Consider the following 23,734-nt stretch of genomic DNA (forward strand, 5'->3'; position numbering starts at 1 on the left):
GGAACCTTCCCTGTTACCTTACCCAGGGAAAAGGGACCTACTTAACCTGGGACTAATATATCTGCCTTCTATTACTCTCCTGTAGCCATCTGGCCCAACCCTGTCACACATGCCATGGAAATCATTTGAGTGAGAAATTAAAAAGTAAATCAACACTGATACATTCTAATGTTTGAATACTTGCAAACCAGTAGTCAAAAGACTTTTTTCACAAATGAGTAATCTGAACACGACCAGTGCTCACACAGGTAGTTTGACTATGAGACCAGTGATATCTAGCTCTTATGTAGCACTTTTCATCCATTGTTCTCAAAGCTCTTTACAAAGGAGGCCAGTGTCATTATTCCTATTTTATGCATCAAGAATCTGAAGCACTGAAAGGTGCCATGACTTGCCCAGGGCCGCTCAGCAACTCATAGCAGAGCAAGGAATTGAACACTGGTCTCTTGAGTCCTAGTCCTGTGCTACAAACACTAGGCCACACCCTATTTTTTATGATGGCTTCACTAGAGCATAGGTTCAAGGAGTATGTTTTTACAAGGTGCTATCTGTATTACTATTATTATTTGTATTATAGTAGCACTTGGAGAGACCACTCTGGATGTGAACACCATTGTGCTAGGCACTGTACAAACACAGAGTAAAAGCTAGGAGTTTATAAACTCCCCTAGGAGTTTATAATCTAAATAAACAAGACAGTCAAATAAGTCAAGGAATTGCTTTTTGCATTTGAATGGGGATGTTTATAGCATGTAAAAATGCAGGTAATCCATTAGTGTATGATATAACCTTGAATTTATTCAGGGCCTTCATTCAGCACCATTTAAAATTTGGGAGAAAGAAGGTTTCATAAGTTTTAGACAGCTTCTCTAGAACAGGAGAGTCAACAGTTCAGGGACTTTACAAAGGAAATTAAATTTCAAATATTGCTATTTTTTCTTGTCTTCAGGCAAAACATTTTGCTATGTGCTCTAAATATAATAAGACTGTTGCTAGAGAACTTACTCTCTTGGAGACAAGAATTGTAACTTGAGAAACTTAAGGAGGATGATCTCCAGATGAGAATGTATAATGAGAATTAATTAAAATTGATTTGGAGGAGCATTCTCATTTGCCAACGTGGGAAACTACTGTGAGGGGAGGGATTCTCTAAGCGCTTTTAGTTGGAATAGGAACTGGGCTGCTTCTTCAGTTGTGGGTGCATAACTGCTAAACTCCTTCATGCATGTAGTTCCATGAATTTGAGTGGATTATTCACATTGGGACAAATTGTGATACCGTTACACATATTGAGTACCTTACTACTCAAGTAGTGTCTTCAATGAAACTGCTCAAGGAGTAAAGATATCACAATCTAGTTCATATGCCCAATCCTGCCTTCCCCCTGATTAATTTGTTTGTGTCATAGTCTATTATGTCTTAACTTTTAAAACATAAAGTCTCTGGGACAAGGACTGTCATTTTCTCTGTGTTTTTATACAGTACCTGGCACAGTGGGGCCCTGACCTAGCTGACTTATAGGCACTACGACAATATAAGCGTTTAATAATAAAGCCCTTGCCCATGTCAGGTTGAACTTGGCTACAAATTTAGTGTTTTGCTGTACAAATCTAGGCCTAATAGAAATGTTTCCATGAATTTTAAAAATTCTAAGGGAAACAATGTTTACAGATGAAAAACATTTTCCTGCTATGTTTGCACCTAAATATTGCAGCATTCTGTTAATGCATGTAAACAACGTAACATTAACTAGAAGCTGACAATAAATAGTGAAACTGACTCATCTGTTTTCATTGTCCAAACAGAGAGATGCAAAATTTAAACGGAAAGCATAATTAGTGAGAAGTAAATTGAATTTTCAACATTTTCAATTTTCAGTAATCTAAGATGTGAATAGTAACACAGATGAGAACATTTTTTTATTTAAATTATTATGTTCACTGGCAATGGTGGAAGAATTAAAGAGGAAATATTAGCATGTGGTAGTATGAATGTGGGGATAATGAAGGTGACTTCGTCCATATTTGGTGGGAGTGAATCTTTTGGACAGAGTTCTTAGCATTAGTAAGAGATTGTGAAAAATATAATGTAAATGTTTTCACATCAGTGTTTTCCTGTCCATGGTTTTTGAGAATAAATATGAAAAATATGTAGCTCTTCTTGGAAACGAAGGTCCCAACCCTGCCTCCATTCATGTGCTAGCTTTACACATGTGAGTAGTCCCATTGAGTTCAGTTGCACATGTTTTTTTAGGGTGGGTGCCTAAATTAGCTTTCTGCAGATTGGAAAAGTAAAAATGTACCTTATCTAAGAAAATGGCTTGTGAGAGTAAAGTCGGGATGATACTTATGACTGAGAAACGTAGTGCTGTGTGAGAAGACCAATAACAAGAGTTCCATACTTATGGTTCCTATTTGTCACAAGTTTAGGGGGAAAAGTTACATATATTTCTGACATAAATGGTCTCGTAGATAACTTGGTCATCATGAATGTGGAGATGAATATCTGTAATGTCCCTCAGAGCTCCTGGAGGAGATTACGGCAATGCAAACATGCAGCAGCCTTCTTCCAGCACAGATCCCATAGATAGAAAGCGTGGCCCCAAAATGGAGGTTTTTGGCCAAGGAGGGGACATGGTTGGGCTGCCAAGGGGATGCTCTAAATATCAGTAGCTAGTGACAGTGATTTTTCCTTCTCTTTTCTCCACCCTCTCTACTTCTTATCTCCCAGCCCCAGTAGCAGAGCTCCAAAGGACAGCAGGGACCTACCTTGGGATTAAATCTCCCTGTACATGCAAGCATGAATCTAGACCAAGTTTGCAGGTTTGCAGTAAAAGGAAATTATATGAAGCAGTGAAAGGAGAAAAGCTACGCAGATGATCAAAACAAAATATTTCGATGACCAAGATAAGCACAAATGTTTTCTTAGGAATTAAAGTGGCCATTGATTTGTGTGATAGGGAGTCCAACAAGCCTGCAGACTTGCATATGATCTTAACGTTTGTTCATTCCAGTGTGTCTCTCACTAAAAACATTTTCTAATGTACTTTAGAATTAAATTGTACAGCAGAAATCTTCCACTCAAACAGAGTTCCTACTGTCTTCAAGTGCAAGTTCATTTCAATTCACCACTTGATTTAATTTCAGGCTCTCTCCAACAAGCCAAACCATGTTCAGTGAAAAATTAAAAGCAAAAGTATATTCTCTCTTTGTTAATGGGGTGGTATAAAGAATACCACTGAGGACAAATTGAGCTAGATTAGAGGATACAGGGCAGGCTCTTGATGACATTGTGTTTGGATTTACCCATTTTGCCAATTAAAGGCAGTTTTCTGCTCCAGTATGAAGATGCTGTTTACAGTGTAACTAAAGACAGTAGTTTAGTATCCCAAATAACTTATAAAGAGACTTTTTGAGCAGCAATCTGATGTAATATAAGGTACAAAGATTCTCGTTCCACTGTGGTTCTCAGAACTTGAGTTTCCAGGGGAGAGCTTTAGTTGCTGCTTTATTTATCCCACACTGACTACTTGTGCTTTGGGGCCAGAAGACTTTATTTATTTATTTGCTGCTATTCCTGTCCATCAGAGCCTACAAATTAAGCTGTCAAAAGTAAATCTTTTTCCTTTCCAGTACATTTAATTACTAAATATTAAATCTGCGAAATGCCAACTTTCTCCCTTTTTTTAATCCCCCCCTACTGTGCTTTGAAGATCTTGGTTCCCACAGAAGTTGCTCAGAGATAGCAAGCAGTCTATTCATAGAGCTTCAAAGGAGGAAATTTGCCCGCTAAACAGATTCTGTTCGATATGGATTCTTATATCCTCCTTATCATCTGAGAACCTACCAATAGTGCATGAAGCAATGTGACTAACAACTGAGGTTCATTCTGTATCTCATCGTGTCCCCTAAGGGAGAATCATGTGTGCAGTACAGACTTTTGTTTTGGTAGGGTTTTGTTTTTTGGGATTTTATAATGTACACACTTCTGTATGTTTATATTAGAGAAGTCAAGTCAAAGAAGTGTGCCTTGCACATGGAGTGGAAGGTAGTGAGTATTGTGATGATCCTTAGTTATGAGGGGGGGTTGTTTCATACTCTTGGATCAGCCTTTAAGAAAGCTGTCTCTCCTGCATAGACAAACGTTACCCTTATGATGGAAAGTTCCATTGGACCAGCGAAGTTGTTGTCCTTGGTCTCCATCCCAGAGCTTTTGGCGATCTTTTAGATATCCTGGTGTGATGCACATTGCAGAGACTGTAAACAACTGCACAGAGGTATCCCCCTCCAGGGTAATTTGCATATAGTGGTTCAAAGTTTCATTTCCAGAGACCAATAGACAAAGAACAGGATTTTGGTTTAAAAAGGCTGAATTTCAACTGACTCAGGGCCTTCTTTCTGATACAACTAGTGGATATGAACTTTTGTCCAAGGGGGCCCAAATCCTGTTGAAGAGTTGGAAGGACTTTGGCCTTCTGGGTCCCTATAACGCTGATGTCTGTATGCTGGTATGTTCAGTGAGTGTCCCATAGCTGTTGATTGTTTTTATGTGTTTTCTCTTTAATGCTTCTACCTTAAGAATAAATGTGCTTGCTTAGAAGGAGCTGGGTGGTAAATTGTAACTGCTGGCAATGCACTGGACATAGCCCTTGGGAGAAAGCACAGCATAGGAAATGGCCTTTAGGCAGACTGGCTTGCTGGGGATATCACAGTGTAAGGCAGGGAGTTGTGGAGACTTAAAAACCTACGGTCAGAAGGGAGTGGGACAAGAGTCCCTGCTGAGCAACAGGTGATGGATGGAGGCCTGACACCTCTCTGGAATCTCCTGGAATGGAGCACGGAGTGGTAATACAGGTGAAACTATTATATCTGGGGCCAGGACATTGAGCACCTTGAAGATAAAGGTTCAGACTTGGACAGAAAGTCAGCACAAAACTGTTGGACAACTTAGACGTTTTGAGGAATTAAGGTTTGCATACACCTTGGACTGGACCTTTTATGTAGGGATGAGTCTCACTCTTGGGGCTTGCTACACAGAAAAAGATATATAGTTGTCAGGGAATCCCAGTCTCCCACTGGCCCTTCATTTTGGCTGCATGCTGGGCTGCTGTAGCCTAGAGAAAGAACAAAAAGTGAGTCAGGGAAAGAAGCATCAAAGCAGGGAGTGGCACAGCTGCTAATTGGGGTAGAATTCATGAACCTTGCCTCCCATGTGCCACAGCTCCCAGTTTTAGCTGGCTAGTGCCCTGTTCTGATACCAGCAGTCCTTAGAAGTATCTGTGGTCCTATGTTTTTACTGTTGTTTGGGCTGACGAGGTGACGAGAGATGGTCTTGGGCTAGCAGCCTCTCTTCATGCAAAATACCATCAAATAAGCCCCCGTTCCCTGTTTGGTGCAAAAATGTGGGTCCTGTCCATGACTGCAGTCTCAGAGATGCTTATAGGGTCAATCTGAAAATTTAGCCTCTAAAGCCTCATCAGGAGAATCCATTTTAATACCAAATTTGATCAAAATAATTTTGTTTTTTTTAAATGCACGATGGTGTAAACATAATAACAAAATTACATTGTGGTTTTGGATCTTTGATTGTTTTAAGGGTTAGAATTTAAAAACAGCCTCAGTTTAAGAATGAAAAAAGATCAGACTTTCACAGTTAAGTGGCTACTATATAATATTTTCCATCGAGATTTTTAGTGTTCATTCTTGCTGTCCATCTGAACTGTCCAAACCTCTTGAGTCTGAGAAACTGGACTCTTGCTCTTTTATAATAAAAGAAGTTTTATAATAAAACTTTTATAATAAAAGAAGAAAATGTGGAAATGGCAGACGTGCTAAATGACTTTTCTGTTTCAGTTTTCACCAAAAAGTTTAGTGGTAATTGGACACGTAACTTAATGAATGCCAGTGAAAATGAGGCAGGATCAGAGGCTAAAATAGGGAAAAAACAAGTTAAAAATTACCTAGACAAGTTAGATGTCTTCAAGACGGCAGGGCCTGATAAAATACATCCTAGAATACTCAAGGAGCTGACTAGGGAGATATCTGAAACATTAGTGATTATCTTCAGAAAGTCATGGAAGACAGGTGAGATTCTAGAGAACTGGAAAAGGACAAATATAGTGCCAATCTATAAAAAGGGGAATAAGGACAACCCAGGGAATTACAGACCAGTCAGCTTAACTTCAGTACCTGGAAAGATAATGGAGCAATTAATTAAGCAACCAGTTTGTGCAGACACCTAGAAGAAAATAATGTTATAAGTAACAGTCATCATGGATTTGTCAAAAACAAATCATGTCAAACCAACCTAATAGCTTTCTTTAACAGGGTAACAAACCTTATGGATAGGAGGGAAGCAGTAGATGTAATCTATCTTGACTTTAGTATGGCTTTTGATACTGTATCACATGACCTTCTCATAAACAAACCAGCTATGCACCCACCTTATAGGAGCTCCATCTAGGTTGGAAAACCGTTCTGAGTGGTTCACAGTCAAGCTTGGAAAGGCATATCAAGTGGGATCCTGCAGGGATCAGTTCTGGGTCCAGTTGTGTTCAATATCTTCATCAATGATTTAGATAATGACATAGAGAGTACACTTATAAAGTTTGCGGACAATTCCAAGCTGAAAGGGGTTCCAAGTGCTTTGGAGCATAGGATTAAAATTCAAAATTGTCTGGGCAAACTGGGGAAATGGTCTGACGTAAATATGATGAAATTCAATAAGGACAAATACAAGTCACTCCACTTAGGAAGGAACAAAGAGTTGCACACGTGCAAAATGGGAAATGGCTGCCTAGGAAGGAGTACTGCGGAAAGGAATCTGGGGGTCATAGTGGGTCACAAGCTAACTATGAGTCGACAGTGTAACTCCTTTGCAAAAAAAGCAAATATCATTCTGGGATGTGTTAGCAGTAGTGTTGTAAGCAAGACACAAGAAGTAATTCTTCTGCTCTACTCAGTGCTGATAAGGCCTCAGCTAGAGTACTGTGTCCGGTTCTGGGCCCCACATTTCAGGAAAATATGGACAAATCGGAGAAAGTCCGGAGAAGAGCAACAAAAATGATTAAAGCTCTAGAAAACATGGGTTTGTTTAGTCTGGAGATGAGAAGACTGAGGGGGGACAGGAAAACAGTTTTCAAGTATGAGGAGGAAGAAAAATTGTTCTCTTTGACCTCTGATGATAGGACAAAAAACAATGGGTTTAAATTGCAGCAAGGGTGGTTTTGGCTGGACATTAGGAAAAACTTCCTAATTCTCAGGGTATTTAAGTGCTGGAATAAATTGCCTAGGGAGGTTGTGGAATCTCTGTCATTGGAGATTTTTAAAAGCAGGTCAGAGAAACACCTGTCAGGGATGGTCTGGATAATACTTAATCCTGCCTTGAGTGCAGGGGACTGGACTAGATGACCTCTCGAGATCCTTTCCAGTTCTATGACTCTATAAATTCTTAGGTGATACTGCCAATATTTTCTGCTTTCACTGGGATCTAAAATGTGATAAAAGCCGTTTTCACAGTGTTTCAACTGTTTCCCTTCTGCTGCTGGCCACAACCTGGGTGTACAGAGGTTAGGGAAACTGAAAAATAATGTGGAATTTAAAAATTATTCAAACCTTTTGAATCTCTAAATGGAAATTTGGTTGGAGCATTGAGTAGGGGCATGTCTACACGTACAATGCTGCAGCGGTGCGGCTGTACCAGTACAGCTGTGCTGCTGCCGTGCATGTCATGAAGACACTTTATGCCAATGGGTGAGAGCTCTTAGGTCTGCATAAAAAACCCACCTCCGTGAGCAGCAGAAGCTGCGTTGGCGGGAGAAGCTGTCCCGCCAGACATAGCGCTGTACACACTTGTGCTTATGCCGGCATAACTTATGTCACTCGGGGGTTGAATATTCACATCCCTGAGCGACATAAGTTTTTTGCCCTTATATGTGTAGACATAGTCTAACCTCCAAAGTGACTCATCCATTCCTATAACTGTACTTCTTATCCTTAGGCCCTTTGGGGGGCGTAGGCCATGTCTACACTACCACTTATGTCAGCAAAATTTATGTCACTCAGGGGTGTGAAAAAACACCCCTGTGAGCAACGTAAGTTACGCCAGTATAAGTGGTAGTGTGCACAGCGCTATGTCAATGGGAGAGCTTCTACTGACATAGCTACCGCCACTCATTGGGGGGCGGTTTAATTTTGTCAACGGGCGAGCGCTCTCCCGTTGGCAGAGAACAGCGACACGAGAGAGCTTACAGCGGCACAGCTGCATTGGTACAGCTGTGCCGCTCTAAGCTCTCTAGTGTACAAATAGCCTGAGATGCCACAACGATTGGTGCGTTGTGAACGTTTAGGAGACAGACCGAAAGATAAAGGCACCTGTGAAGAGATCATAATGTAACTTAGGTAACAGAAGTAAAGCCCATTAAGGGGAGGGAAGGGACACATGTAAGCAAGGAGAAGGGAATAGAGATCTCAGGAATGCAAAGGACTAAACTGTTGAATATATTTCTGTTGGGTTTGTTTGTTTTTGTTGCTCAGTTTTCATACTGCATTATTTTATGTCTCGTGGTCTGAATGAATGGTGTGGTAGTCTTGGTACCAGTCTTACTCTTACTGAAACAGTCATTGGGAAACTTTGTCATTGACTTCAGCCATCAGCAGGCTCTTTTCTGGCTTCTCTAGGGTTAAACTTAGATTCTCGTAAATAAGTAAATCAGATGTTAATAGCGATAGTTTTGCCCCCCGCCCACTTAAATTGGAGCGCAGATATAAGAATCAGTTGTTATTTTCCATTAAGCATTTTGCCAAGTCAGTCAGTGCTCATGCTGAATTTCTTTTCCAAAATAAAACTGTTCTTAATATATTTGTGTGAGCCATAGTTCTGTGTGCTGATGGGCTCCACAAAGAATCTCGTGTTTATGCTGAAAAGGCTCTGGCTTGATCACATACAATGTGGGCAAAGAAGTAGTGACAGACTGGAGGGAAACTACTTTTTTTTAAAAACTGAGTTGATTTGTTGGGTCAGACGAAAAAGTTGCTTGAACACAGTTCACAATATTTGGTTAGTAATCCAGTGGAATGTCTGAGGCGTTTTTGTTTTTCCTGTGGAGCCAAAAATTCATTTGCGCTCTAATACTCAATGCCACCAGCCAGAGGCTGAGTTACTCTACCTAAAGGTGAGCAGAGGAGGGCTGTGACTTGGAGTGTTAGCAATTTGCACTAAGACTGGCAGGGGAGCTTTTTCTGGCAGAGTATGCTCTCTATGTCCCTGCCAAAAACCATGTTTGCAGATTAAAGACATTTAAAATGACACTAACGCTAAGTTTGCTTTTACTGAAATGAAAAATGTGCCATGACTGACTGACTGAACTACCAGTCAGCCCACTGTAGACCTGTCTAGCTAATGTCTGAGTGCCACAGTGAAGAAGAAATCCAGTTTCGGAGAACTAACATGTGCAACTTTCAAAAGAAATCTGAATCTGTTGAGCTAAAAGGACTTTGGAAAATGCACATGTGCTTTCTGAGTTTCAGCTGAAGCAAAACACCAATTGCCTTGTCCCACTTCCAGTTTTCCAAATTCTGCACTTTAAAGTGTTTGTGGGGAAGAAAGTCCCCTCTCCACACATCCTGTGAGGTTGAATGATGTCTTTGTCCATTCTTGTAGCTGGAGTGCAGCCATCCTAGAAGTTTCATGAAAACAGAGGTTGCTCAAAAATATGGAAAGCTCTTTAAAAACCTTTGAGTTGAAATGTGCTGTATAAATCGAAGAGAGTTGTCATGATGATTATAATAATAATACTGAGGCAAGCTGTCTGTGTTTATTTGCCTCTGGGCCAAAGAACGGGTATTTGGGATTCACCAGTGCCCTGTCTAATTTAGTCTTTCAATTTATCATGCAATCACTCTGGAACTTGGATACTAGGTCCTTCCGTGTTTTATGAAACCTGTAATCAGGTGGTGGTTCCACCTTGCCACTAATACAGCATGCCTGTGCCCACCTGCCCAGGACGAAGTCCAATTTTAACCCCTCCTAGAGCTTTTTTTTAATTGTTAACTTAAATATTGTTGTTTGTATTGCAGTAGCACCTACTAACAAGAAACAGAAGTTTCCTACCCATATTTGCTCGTGGCTGTTCCTAGAATTGCTTCCTTCAGGACTTCTCTGTAGCTACTCCTAGATACCTTTTGCCTCAGAGAGACACCCACAGCCTTTTATATTCTAGATTCGTGCTAGGATTTCCCTGACATGGTTGCGAAGGCAAGTCAGTAGATTCGCTCTGCTGCTTTATGCATGGCCCAAGGCCCTCACACTGGGTTACAGGCTCTTATTTTGCCTTTCTCACTGGCCCCTGACATAGCATAAGGGACCTGGCAAAGGGAGGATTTCTTTCACTTGCAGCTACTTTTGGACGATTACCTTATTTCTTTGTATTGCCAAATCACCATATAGGACTTGGCTGGCAACCTAAAAGGTTGAGGGACCACACAGGAGTCATTCTGTTTGTGGAATCAAATTCTGGAAACCGCATAAATCCTGAAAAATAGGGCTTCATGCTGTTGTCTTGTGAGAGGCCTACAAGCAACCAAATCCATGCCCCCAAGCTGGAGGCAGATTACAAGGTTGCAGTGTGCGTGTGCGTGTGTGTTCCCCCACCTCCTTGCTCCCAGTTTTCCTTTTCTTTCCTTTAATTAGAGCTAGCTTATATCCCATTTCCCTGGGTTGCAGAGGGCCCCCTATGTGCTCATTTCAATTTGGCTTAATTGGTGCAGGGCAGCAACAGGCCATCCATGCCAAGGAGGGGGATCAGCACAGGGGAGAATTTCACCCACACAGAGAAGAGAATTGCAATCAGACACTTCAAAGCAGCCTAGAAAACTCTAGACTTACACACCTTCAACCCTTAGTAACATTAGGGCGAGGGTCCTGAATTAGGAGTCTTTATTGGCTGAGTTGTATTATTTAATCCAACAAAATGGGGATTTAGAAATATACCTCCATTAGTAAAACAGTGTGGGTCAGATCCCCAGCTGGTGTAAATCAATGTAGCTTGTTGATTTTAATGGAGCTGCAACCATTTACCCCAACTTCAGATATGGCCCTTTAAAATTTAGATAAATGAAAAGTTATGCATATAACGTTTTAAAAACAAGATCTCGAGAAAACATAATTTATGTACGTGCTATATAGTGTACATAGAACAGAATGGAGGAAACATAAATGTTACATATATACTATGTGCAAAAATTACTGTTTCCTGCTGGTAAAAGTTAGACTGCTAAAGAGTATCCCTTGTTGAGGTTGAAATATCACTATTACTTCTAGTATCATGTTGTTTTTTTCCATGCCTTTTTCCCTTTATACATTAAAATGTTGCCAGATGATGGAAGCCATTGAATCCTTGTAAGAGTTACCTTATTAGGTGTGCATTCTATGAGTTCATTAGGTATGTTAGTAAGGAGGGATGGTGACATTCTCTTGGTTGTAGGTTAATAAGATCATGCAGTTCACAGCATCATAGTTTTGTTAATCATTTACACTGACTCTTTGAGGGTTGAGGAACAGAGATCTCACTCTTTAGTTATTACAGAAGAATGATGAGATTTTAATACAGTAGACTCATAGGGCATGATTCTTTGCTTATTTGGCTTGCAGTGATGTAAATTTGGAGTAACTCAATAGACGTCAGTGGAGTTACAAAAATGTAAATCAGATATAGCTAAGAGTAGAAATGTACACAATGAAATTACAACAGCATAAAATGGATGTAAGTGAGAGAAAAATTAAGACCATAATATTTTACTTATTGTTATACCTGTATACGCACTCTTTGGTTAAAAGGCAGAGATCCACTTTCAAATCAAATCTACTTTCTGTAGGAGAATTCAGTTGTAGCCTGATTCTGTCTGAATGCTTCAGGAATGGTCAGTCATTCCACTAGAGCTGGTGCTGAAAGAAGATCTTCAGGAATCCTGAAAAAAGTTTTTCATTTTATGGCAGTAAGGCAGAGATGTTTTTCTAGACTATACTTTAATGGAATGTAGTCAACTGTAGATTTCACATTTTTGTAGCTATCCTACACTTGAAAAGTCTACTAGAAAGTTTTTTTTAAAAAAATAGCACTTTTTTTTTTTAAATCAAACTAGTATTTGATGTTTGCCAAGCCAAATTAATGTAGTTTGCTTAGCATTTAGGAATTGTTATGTTGTCAAGTTAAGACCACCCATGTTGCAGAAAAAGTAATAATTTTATAGAATTTGTCTACATTTTTCATTCAATAACTTTTTATACAAAAAAGCCTTTTTTCTAAACAGAATATTTTTGCAGAACTTTTTCATCTTTTCAAAATTTTCCCATTTACAAACATTTTGTATTTTTTAAATAGAAAACTGATTTTTGTTGGCTTTTTTTCCCTTTTTGTTTTCCCCTCACTTCTCCCTTCCCCCGCTTTCTTTTTTTCCATTTGGTTTTTGAGGGGAAAAAAAGGTGGGGAAAGGAAGAAAAAAGTGATAGGGTGGGGGATTCATTATTTGGTGTCAAAATAGTGGAAATTTGAATCAACGGTTTTCCCGGAACTTTTTTTTCTCAAAACATACTTGCCATTATTCAACTAACTCTAATAAATTCCTTATTGTGTTAGCATATGGTGGTAGAAGGAACGGTGTATAGACAAGGCAATTATAATTGTATTACCTTAACAGTTAGTCAGAATATCCCATGCATTGTTAGTCGTTCCTCTCACTGTTGTAATTAGAAACAGTTCTGCTTCTGTCAGCTCTGTATACTCAGTCTTCTCAGATTCGTTTTCTGTTGTAATTTTCAAAATGCCATAGGTAGCTGGAAAAAGTGAGTTGAAGAATAAAATGCATACATGTTATCTGGCAACTCTTTAAAAAAGATTTTGTTTGTGTTTTCCTTTCCTTTTCTCTCCTTTAATCACAGTATCTACAGATTTCTGAACATTTCAGGATTTTGTTTATATTGCTCACATCATAAAGTATATCAAGCAGCAAGAAGGCATCTTAAAGTCATAAACTAAATTGTTTTTATACCGTGAGGGTAAGAATCCTTTGTTTTGACTCTAAGCTGGACAAATGGGGCAATGGAGTCAAACAGAGAGTACACATATATTACTGTGATGTCATTTTTATAAAGTGATTTTGTCTCCCCAGGCATGCTTTAATGCCTTACAAATAAATCACTTCTGTCTCCGTCAGTGACAGTGACAATATCTGCAGTCTTTATACATCCAGAAAGCCAGCTGGCAGGACAAATTACACACTGGGGCAGTTTGATAAGAGTGAGATGGGAAAAACAAAAATTCAATTCCCCATTCCTCACGGAAAAATGTCAGAGCTAAGTTGTAATGTGAATCCAGAAACCAGAGCTGTCACTTACACAGCTAATTGTAATGGATAGTACACACCGGGAAGGTGGGAGGGGAGGACCCAAAGGCAGGGGAGGGAGGAGCAAGTGGGATTGTAACAAATGAGCATAGCATTATGACTCATGAATGAAAAATTGGAAACACTTTCTCAAAAGTTCTGTGTATCAGTGAAATTCTTGGGTGTTTCTACTTAGTCTGATTGATAGCAATGGAAGAGGGAAGATGACATTGACCTTGGCAACACAACGAATAGTTTATATTCATATGCAAGAACTGTTATTGACCAAATTTGTCAGTTTAGAAGGAGCCAGTGTAATTTGTGCCAACATCAAATGGGCACTTTCTTTTTTCCTCCACTCTTGCTTTGTATACATAAGCATATATTTGTGCTTGCAGTGTTGGGCAAATCCCAGTGCCTGCTTATGGTAGAATTTTTGCTTTTTCTCCTATAACCTATCAGGGTAAAAATGAAGTACAGGATCTAATCCATTAGAGCTTTTTAGTGCAGAATAAACAGACATACTTAAAAAGAAGTTATCAGTCCTTTTTGATAGAAAGAGAAAGTAAAAGCAGTATTAAATCATGGAATCATAGAAGACATGAAGGGACCACTATAGGTCATCTAGTCCAGTCCCCTGCACTCAAGGCAGGACTAGACAACTAGACAATTCCTGACAGGTGTTTGCCTAACTTGTTCTTGAAAACCTCTAATGACGGAGATTTTACAACTTCCCTAGGCATACTTAACTACAGAGAAAAAGGTGAAAATTATGAGAGAAGCAGGATTGACAGTAAGTAATTATGTTACTTGTGGCAAGGCCAGAGAAGTGCACCAAGAATCTAGAACTTAGGAAGTATATAGAATTACATCCCAAAAACCTATATTAAAAGAATGTTACAGTTGCAAAGTCAAACTCTCCAAATTTCGGGAATGCCAGAATTGAGGTTGCCAGCAGGGTGAGCGTTGGAAGCATGAGAGAGAGAGTCTCCCTGAGGTCAGATCCAGTGCCTGGTTCCACAGCAGCCCCTGGCAGCTGGTAGGAGGAGGGGAAATTTCTGCTCAGCCCCAGGCTGGAGCATGTTCTGTGGGGATGGTGCAATCTGGTCACACAGAGGAGCTGAAGTGATGGATTAACCTATAGGCAGAACTTTGTGGTAGGTGTTAGTGGCTCAGTAAGGGAGGGGGGGCTTTGACATCCGGTTCTGTGGAAATTTGGCAGATCATGGGAGACAGAAGAGGCAAAATGTAAGAGAAATAATAGCAAGGGCACCTGGTGGCCTGGGGCCGCTGCACTGTGATTTTTGTATCAGCGGCCGTATGTGTGTGCCTGTTTGTGTGTGCAAGAGGTGTGCCAGTGGCACTGCCTGAAGGCAGGATATGTCTAGGAGCACTGTGGGGATCATGCTGAGGAACAGCTCCAATGCCTCCATTTTGTTGGTCCAGCATGTGGTCCCCCAGCATCAGACTGACAGGTTTGTCTCTGTTTGTTTGTGCAGCACCTAGCACAATGGGGCCTCGATCCTGATTGGGTCCTCCTGGTGCTACTGGAATGCATGTGTGTATTTATGGGAAGGGTTAGGGATTACCAAGACCAGGACTTGGCTTAGAAATGAAAAATCCCAAGGTCTCTTTTTTTTCAGAGGAATCTTTTTAGTTTTGAAATTATGGCAAACGTTTGAATCAGGTCAAACAGAAATCAGACAGATGGAAATGATTTCTTACTTTGATCCCATTTAAATCCCAAATTTCTCTTAATTGAGATCACAGAACCATTCAACACTTTATTGATTAAGCATCCCCATGGACATGAGTCCCATAGTATGAAAACTGGACCCGATTCCAACACAAAGACTTCGGGATCTCCACAGTCTGCCGTTGCCACGTGATTTCAGAGGGGAAACTGATTCCATCCCTCAACAGCTGCTACAGGAGGTGGAGGTTGTGAATCTGCTCCCCTCCCACTCTAACTTCTATATAGCCCCAGTTTAGAAAGGGAAAATGGTACAGTCCCCTGAGATTCTGCCTGCCTAGCTCCACTACAGATATTTTTGTCACTCTTCCTTCTAACAGCTCCCTGGGGTTACTGAAACCTCTGGTCCACTGCAGGCAAAGATAATGTCTATGGATGGGCTGAGGCAGGGAGATATTCATTTGAAAGAGCGTCCCTTCAGCATCTCTGTACCCTTTTGCTCCAGTGTCTCAGAGGATCAGGATTTGGCAGCTGTTATTTAGTTGCTTTTACTAAAAGATAATCTTAGAAGAAAAGTTCCCTTTTTCTTGATTACTTACAATATCCTCCTTCTCCAGAAACCCAGTAATATAGTACATGGCTGAGTTCTCTGAGTGCCTTTATCCAATAGGAAATGCCTCTAGTGAATATTAAAATCTTTCACTATTAAGTTCTAACTAATTTAAAAACAAATAGAATATACTTGAATTCTCTCTCTCTCTCTCTCTCACACTCACTCACACACACACACACACACACACACACACACACGACAGCTAGCCTACAGGATTTTTTCATTGGTGGAATTCTAAGCAGTGTATGGTAAGTGGATGCATCCCTGTGTGCATCTGATGTGGAAGTACACATAATACAAGGAATTGTTTGCGGGTGTATTAAGATTGATGTCTGGTGACTGCTGAGGGCTTCAAGCTTCAGAAGTGGAGCAGAGTAAGAAGAGGATCTGCTGAAAATAATCCAGTTGCCAAATATATATATTTTAAACCAGAAATGTTAAGTCATTGGACAGTTTTTTAACTTGTCTAACCAGTACTTGCCACAGATAACAGTATCCTGAACATTGGCTTTGTGCATGACAGGCAAATTGCACATCAGAATGAACTTTTCTTGAACTGTTTTTCTTAAGTACTATATTTGACACACTTGTCCTTTTCCTGAGTGTCAGACACGCATCTTCCCTTTTGTGTTCCATTTTCTTTTCACTAAATAACACTTATATGTGAACAATACAAGAAAAATCTCAAAACCATACTGTGGACTGTCACTTCAAATGTGTGAAATCCTAAATACTGTAATATAGGAACAGTTTAACTGAGTACCTGCCCGCTGCCCTGCGTCCCATTAAGGCATGTCGGATCTATGAGCCTAGAACCGAGATATAATCCTGAAAGAGCATAGTTCTATCCAGGATACTTGTTTTTGGAACACTCTATTATGTCTACACTGCAGTGGGGAGCAAGCTTCCCTGTCTGGGTAAACAGATAGGCCCAGGCTGTGCTTGAGCTAGTGCTCTAAACATAGCAGGGTGGACATTGTAGCACTGGCTGTGGCATGGGCTAGCCACCCGCGTATGATGGATGGGCAGGTTTCTACGCCAGCAGGTAGCCCATGCAGCCACATTCACCTATAGCTCAGCTTCTGCTGCTGCCACTCCCTCAACTGGCTCTCAGTTTGCTCTGTTCCTTCTGCGTCGCTGCCGCTCCACGGCATTGTCGTTCCCCCCTGCTGCTGGGAGCTCCTGTGTCGCCCCTTCCCCTGCCGTCGCCTGCCTGTCTCCTGGGTCATCCCTTCTCCTGTCGCAACATCCACATCACTATTTTTAGGGTGCTATCTTTAGCAGAGCTAGTCCCTGTCTGCCTGCCCAGGCTAGGAGGCTGTGGTGTAGATGTACCCTATGGGGCCTGATCTTGGAAGGTGACGCATACCTCCAGCATATTGCAGGAGGCATTCAGAACGCTTTGCGGGCTTGCCCTATCTCCCTGAAGGCCAGTATAATACACTGCATCCCTGGCACCCTTCCAGGCAGGACTGAAGGCTTTTTTTTTGTTTTTCTTTCTCATGGCTGAGCTATTTGGACAACATGCATTTTGTGGGGAGGGACTGGGATTTGCCTTTTGACCGTTCACCTATGAATGTGCAAAGGCATCCGACCATTTAGAGCATACATCAGAAGACACCATGGGCAGCATGCGTAAACTGTATTGAAGACATTTTCCTGCTTGGTCTTCTGAAACGTTTCTTTCTCTCTGAGTAAGGCTCTTTGTGCTAGGCACAGCAGGAGCTAAGCCATTATTCTTCTTAAAATGAACAGAGAATGAATAATTTGAAGTCAGTTAAAGAAAACAATTCCAAGTATGGAAAATAAACTGTCACCATTTTGTGTAACAAATTTGGCAATAAAAGAAGTGACAGTTAATATAGGAGTTGCCATACCATTTTCCTTTAAAGATACTGAAAGTATCAGGCATATTACAAACAATTCTAAAAACATACGTCTTCACTCTTACTTACAAAAAATGGAATAAGTTAAAGGTTTGTTGTCAAAATACTCAAATCATATATTTCAAAAATGTCTTTGTTCTACTTTTTCTAGAACGGGACATGAAGACGTCATAGATCACAATATTCATTAACTTGATGCTGAGCATCTTTGTGTACCAAGTAGCAGTAGTTCTAATAACTAAAGGGGACATGACAAATCATTTTTCTATCGAGGGCACCTTGAGTCAGATATTGACATTGGCTACAACTACAACCAGTTGCAAAGTTTATGAAGAGAAATAAGGAACTCCACAGAGTGACTTGCCTTTTCGCTAGAGTATTCACATGCACATAATAACAGTGCTAAAACCACAGCTGTATTTCAAGTCATGCATGTGTTTGGTTGTAGTGGCTTGCCAGTGAGAGAGGAATTAGATAGAAATTCCCAGTTCACAGGAGAAATGATGGAAAGGATATAGACAATTTTTAGCATGCACAGGGAGTTGTCTGAGTCACATCTTCCACAATCCTTTGGAAAAATGGAATGTTCAAATCAAACTATTGTAAATGCCATAAAGAAATCTATTTCTACTTCTGGAAAAGCATAACATATGAACTATCCTTTATTACTTAAGGTTAGCAGTACAATATTGTGTTCGCTTTTCCATTCCCTATTTCATATGTAAAATACAGCATGTGAACCTACTAAGTGCTTCAACAGCCTGTAAATAATGTATGCACTTGAAAGAGGCTGAGGCTGCTCTCATCGAAGTCAATGGCGGATTTGGCTATTGACTTCGATGTGTGTAAGATTGGGCTCACTTTAAATCTTGCTGTACCAGAAGAAATGGTTTGTCCTTCTAATGCCTCCGTCAGTTACATTAATATAGTGGTTCAAAGGAAGGAAAAGAACTCGGCCCAATTGTGTAGTGCTATCCTCTTGCAGGAATTCTTTTTCTCAACCCCAGTTTATGCCCTAAAGCATAAATACTGGTAACTCTTTCAAGTGATTAACCTAAATAGTGTAACTGCCAGTGTTATTCTTGTTATATTTCTTTAACTAATTATGTGTGTATATATGTAAACCATTATTTTTATCATGTTTGATGCATGTAAGTATGGAAGAAATGATTCTTTTCTCACTTTGCATCAGTTTTCATTGGACTTACTGCTGATTCCCACCAGTGCGAGAGGGGAATCAGATACAGTATCTAATGCTCTTTTTGAATCTTGTTAAATTGTTCTCAGTAATATCTTGTTAAATATTCACAGTAATATCTCGTGATGGTGAATTACGAGGTGAATATACTGTGTGGGTGGGAAAGTATTTCCTTTTATCCATTTTGTGCCTTTTTGAATGAATTACCTTTTAAAATGTGTTGTTTTCACCGAAATCTGAGTGAAAGCTGTAAAGGCAAAGAGACCTGTTTATAATAAGAATAACAATGAAAGAACATAATTGTCAATTAAGTGGTGGGTTCTGAATGCAAAAGAGGGAAATATTTCTGGGAAAGGAACTGAGATGGAAATTACCCATACTTGATCTGAGCCCAAAGCTTATCTATCTTGGGAAGTTTAAGGAAAAATTGGTTCAGCTGTTCTGAGAAATGGGAATATGGAAGGAAACAGTTTCCCCATATGTTCTGAATGACGTCTGCAGTCCCATGTATCCCAAATGGCTGAAGCTGGAAGCCATTTTAATGCAATACTGAGTTGAACACATAAAAGTCAGAAAATTCAAACCTGTAACATTTCTACCACAGTAGGCCACATTACATATACAATAGGGGAGTATTTTGGGTGGATGTGTATATATTTTCCTTCTTACATGACTTCTCAGACATGCCTGTTTGTTACTGTACAACTACTGGAAATTCTGCCAGATTTCCTGTGCATGTCGCTACATAGACCAGCTGCCTCTTTAGCCCCATCCAAAATCCTCCAAAAAGCCACGGCAGTGTAGTGGTCAGGAGCTGCTTTAACTCTAGGCAAAGTATGCAGCAGTAAACTAGGCAGGGCAGCAGATCTCTGGGAGAAGCATTTTTTTTTAATGTTCATGGCTTTGTCTTCCCCTGGTGCTTCAAATGCTGCCCTCCCAGAGCTATCCCTGTCACTGGCACACACATGCCCTTCGACTGCTCCCTGCACAGAGCTCCTCCTCTATACCATGGAGCCCTTCCTCTGTACAGAGTCTCCAGAACTCTACCAGACAGCCCCACTCACATGTCATAGCAGCCCACCCACTGTACCACACAGCTCCCCTGCCCCAAACTGGACCATACAGCCATACCTGCTTTACCATAGAGCTTGGCCTTGATACACACAGTCATGCTCACTGAATAGCGCTCCACCCACTGTGTCACACAGCTCTGCCCACTGCACATGGCTTCACCCAAAGGGGAAGCACACTGAAGTTTTGCCAATGGCAGCAGATTGTGTTGAGTGGCCACTGGTGCATTCACGTTTCAGGATCATCTGTGGCTTTGAGGGAAATGAAGATGATTCCTTTTGAGGGTCCTAAGCCTTCCCACGTTTTATGGTTTGTACCCTAAACTTGTTCCCCTCTGCATCTCATCCTGGATGGGATGATCTGTTCTTTGATCTTCGGTCAGTGAATTGAAAGAAGTTGGAAAAAGAAAAATGGTTGTATCTAATACCTGTACTCTGTAACGATGTGCTTGGGCTGATTTTGTGTATTTAAGTGAGGTGCATGTTATAAAGCATGAGTCTGTAATGAGAAATAAATGGTGGTAGAAGCCAATGTACAGTAACCTTACTTGTGGAATATCTCTGTAACTGAGAACCTAGTGAGGAATGCATAATAAATTCATCCTCTGCCAGTTTTAGTTTATGTTGGCTCAATACCTGCAATTGTGCAGATATTAATGGGCAGGTTACTAAAATGGCTAACTCCAGAAGGTTTAATATCTAATGTATAACACTTAGACGGCATTTAATTATAAAGAGGTCTTTTATGTTCTGAAAAGAATGCTGACTTTTTTTGTGTCAGATATTCAAGAACTCTTGCCAGCCTTCTGCATCTCTGCTCTATGTCTAATAGAGGGGACTCTGAGGAAATTATGTATATTGTAATTTGTCTTCAATAAAATGTCCTGTACTAACGTAATACTCACGCACCAAATGGGAAAAATCTGGTTGCTTGTTAAAAGTCTAACTACATTATTAGAGGTCAGTGTTTTTCTAAAAATAAATATAGCAGAACTGTGAATCTAAAAGGTAAAGTTTTATTTATTTATAATCTCTTCTATGGTGCTCATCGCTGTAGTAACTTAGAACCTCATAAATACCAATCAGTTTATCCTCATGGGGAAAGAGTATTATTCCCTGTCTGTAAAATGGGGTTTTGAAGTATAGATAGATGAAATTATTTACTAAACGTCAAACAGTTAGTGTGTGGCCGAGCTAGGAATATAAACCAGATCATCTAAGTCCCATTCCAGTGCCTTAGCCACAAGCCCCATCCTTCCTCTCAATCATTATTGCTGTTGACATTGTCTGTTTTTCAGATTTCAGAGTAGCAGCCGTGTTAGTCTGTATCCACAAAAAAAAAAGGAGGACTTGTGGCACCTTAGAGACTAACAAATTTATTTGAGCATAAGCTTTCGTGAGCTACAGCTCACTTCATCGAATGCATTGAGCTGTAGCTCACAAAAGCTTATACTCAAATAAATTTGTTAGTCTCTAAGGTGCCACAAGTCCTCCTTTTCTTTCTGTTTTTCAGAGTAATTCACAGATCTTCCACGCAGGGACACTCAGCTTTCTCACAAGTTTATGTGGAATATTTTCCTTTAGGAAACTTTGTTTTAGACTTTACATTTAGGTACTGAATATACTGAGATAAAGCAGATGGTTAGTGACGGAGAAGGCGTTGCGGGAGGTTGGTTGGTCAGAACAAACAGAAAATCTAGATAGCTTGTATGTTCTCAGTGAATGTGAGAAAAGTCAATCCTCTTTGTCCTGCCACCCTCCCTGTGACAAATAAGTCAAATTCCTCAGCTTGCAACATGTGCCTGCACAATACTTACAAACATACTCCACCCTCACTTATTTTAGAGTTGACACTTGGCAAAATATATATAAAAAGGTGACCCCCCCCAGTCGGTGTTTTTATTCTGTCAGTGCTTGCACTTCTTCACATTAGCAAGCAATATTAGTGTCCTCTAACCAGCAAAAACTTGGAAAGGCAAAGCCAGAGAATTTGTGTCAGGATCCCACTTATGAAGTAGAATTCAGGGCAATAGTTTGGCTGGGACAAAGTGTATAAGCAGAAGACTCACTCTCCCTTTTGTGTTTTCAAAGTTTGATGCAAACCACATTGAAGTCAATAGAGAGATTCACTTTGACGGCAATGGGCTTCGGATTGGGTCTCCAACGTGAAACTTCTTTACAATGTGCTAGTCTTTTGTTAACTGATTTGTGAATTTTAAATGGAACATAATGGATTTTTAGAGAATATATTGAATACTTTGTGATCATGTTGAGTTCTACTTTTATGTTGTTATTTTTTTACTAGAAATATGCCTGTGAATACATGATGAACTACTCCATAGTACACTGCAGTCAAACTGCTGCTTGGTTTTCTATGTACTATTTATATGAGTACAGTTCGTGCTATGAGCTGTTAGGTACTTTACTTTCTCCTCACTAGTACAATAAAATAAAGTAACACAAAGCTCCAGTAGGGCTTGCCTTGTTAACGGTTCTAGCTGATGTGATTCTCACTGTTCCCAAAAATATAAAGGTTTTATAAGATTTAAAATATTCCCAATGGAAACCACGAACATTTATTGGAGAAGAATAAAACTTTTTGTCCGGAAATGTCTGTTATGAAATTGCTTGTTTGACAGGCATGATTAAGCCACACTATTTTGTAACCTTATTTTTTAATCATAGCCTAATTTAGGTCTCTGAGTGGGTATATCAAAGCTTGCAGCAAAACCCAGAATTATTTTTGAAGATTTTTGCTTTGTATGAAATATAAATTCAGTATTCCTTGCAGCTGTATCTTTAATGTATTTAAACGTGTGAAAATCTATTTTTTCCTTTTTTTAAACTTAGATAAAAAATAAAAATATAATACTATAATTTATAGAAATTAAATTGTACAGTGCACATTATTATTTACAAATGTGTCTAGTCCTGGTAACTGTCAGAGACAGGACAGTGGTCCATTTGCTTGATCTGTTATAGTCTTATGTGCATTATATTTAAAATCGGACAAAGTAATTTTGCTTTTATTTTTATAATACTAGTTCTTAAATGCAACTTGCAGACAACAGTGATCGAGGGTAATACTGTGTATAAATTATATTTAAATGGTATTGACCATCCTAAAATGTAACTTTTCCCACTTAATAAAAGCTCCATTCAAAATATAATTGAGAAATGTTTCTTGAAATATAAAGATTTAGGTGCATTGATTCTTTCCCATATGCTATATTTAGAATTTTGATTTGGGCTGTATAATGAGTTAGATTTTGGCATGTGAAACAAATTTTAGTCGAGGCTCATCATTTTCCTATACAGACGGGATAACACGATTCTTATTTTTGAATATTTACCCAATGGAGCTAGACACTGAAGCAGAGAGAGCTGGTGTGATTAAACTAAGCTAGATTTATTACTGTGGGTTTTTTTTAATGGCACATTTTCTATAAAATTGAAGGAGTAAATGCCTCAGCCCTTTAGCTAACAATAGAAGATGTAGCATTTTGCATAGTTTCTACATATTTCTGGATAATTATGTAAGTAGAAGCAGTGGAAGAAACATAAACAAGATCATTCTGAAAAATGCATTAGAATAGTTGTGTTATTATCTGTTGTGGTTGTGCTCTTCTGACCACATTGTGTTCTTGCATTATTATACTCTGTGTATGTCTCGATGTAAGTAAAACTACTGTTTAAAATGTATTTAACAAAAATAATATGAACATTATAAAAAAAAAAAAACTGTGGGTAAGCACCATGTTCCAGTTATCTGGCCTGTGGGCCTGATCCTATTGACCATACTTGCATGATCGGTCCCATTGGCTTTATTGGGACTGCTAGCATGAGTGAGAGTATCAGCATTAGGCAGAGATTTTCAAGAAGCTTAAGAGAATTA

At 39.7% G+C, this 23,734-nt stretch overlaps 1 protein-coding gene across 2 annotated transcripts in view; it reads left to right on the forward strand.

The window, feature by feature from the left end:
- The window catches only part of PID1 (phosphotyrosine interaction domain containing 1), a 165,607-nt gene that overhangs the window by 135,539 nt on the left and 6,334 nt on the right, over nt 1-23,734 (forward strand). The gene's annotated exons all lie outside the window — the stretch shown is intronic.

The sequence above is a fragment of the Chelonia mydas genome, chromosome 9 (assembly GCF_015237465.2).
Source record: "Chelonia mydas isolate rCheMyd1 chromosome 9, rCheMyd1.pri.v2, whole genome shotgun sequence".
Taxonomy (NCBI): domain Eukaryota; kingdom Metazoa; phylum Chordata; order Testudines; family Cheloniidae; genus Chelonia; species Chelonia mydas.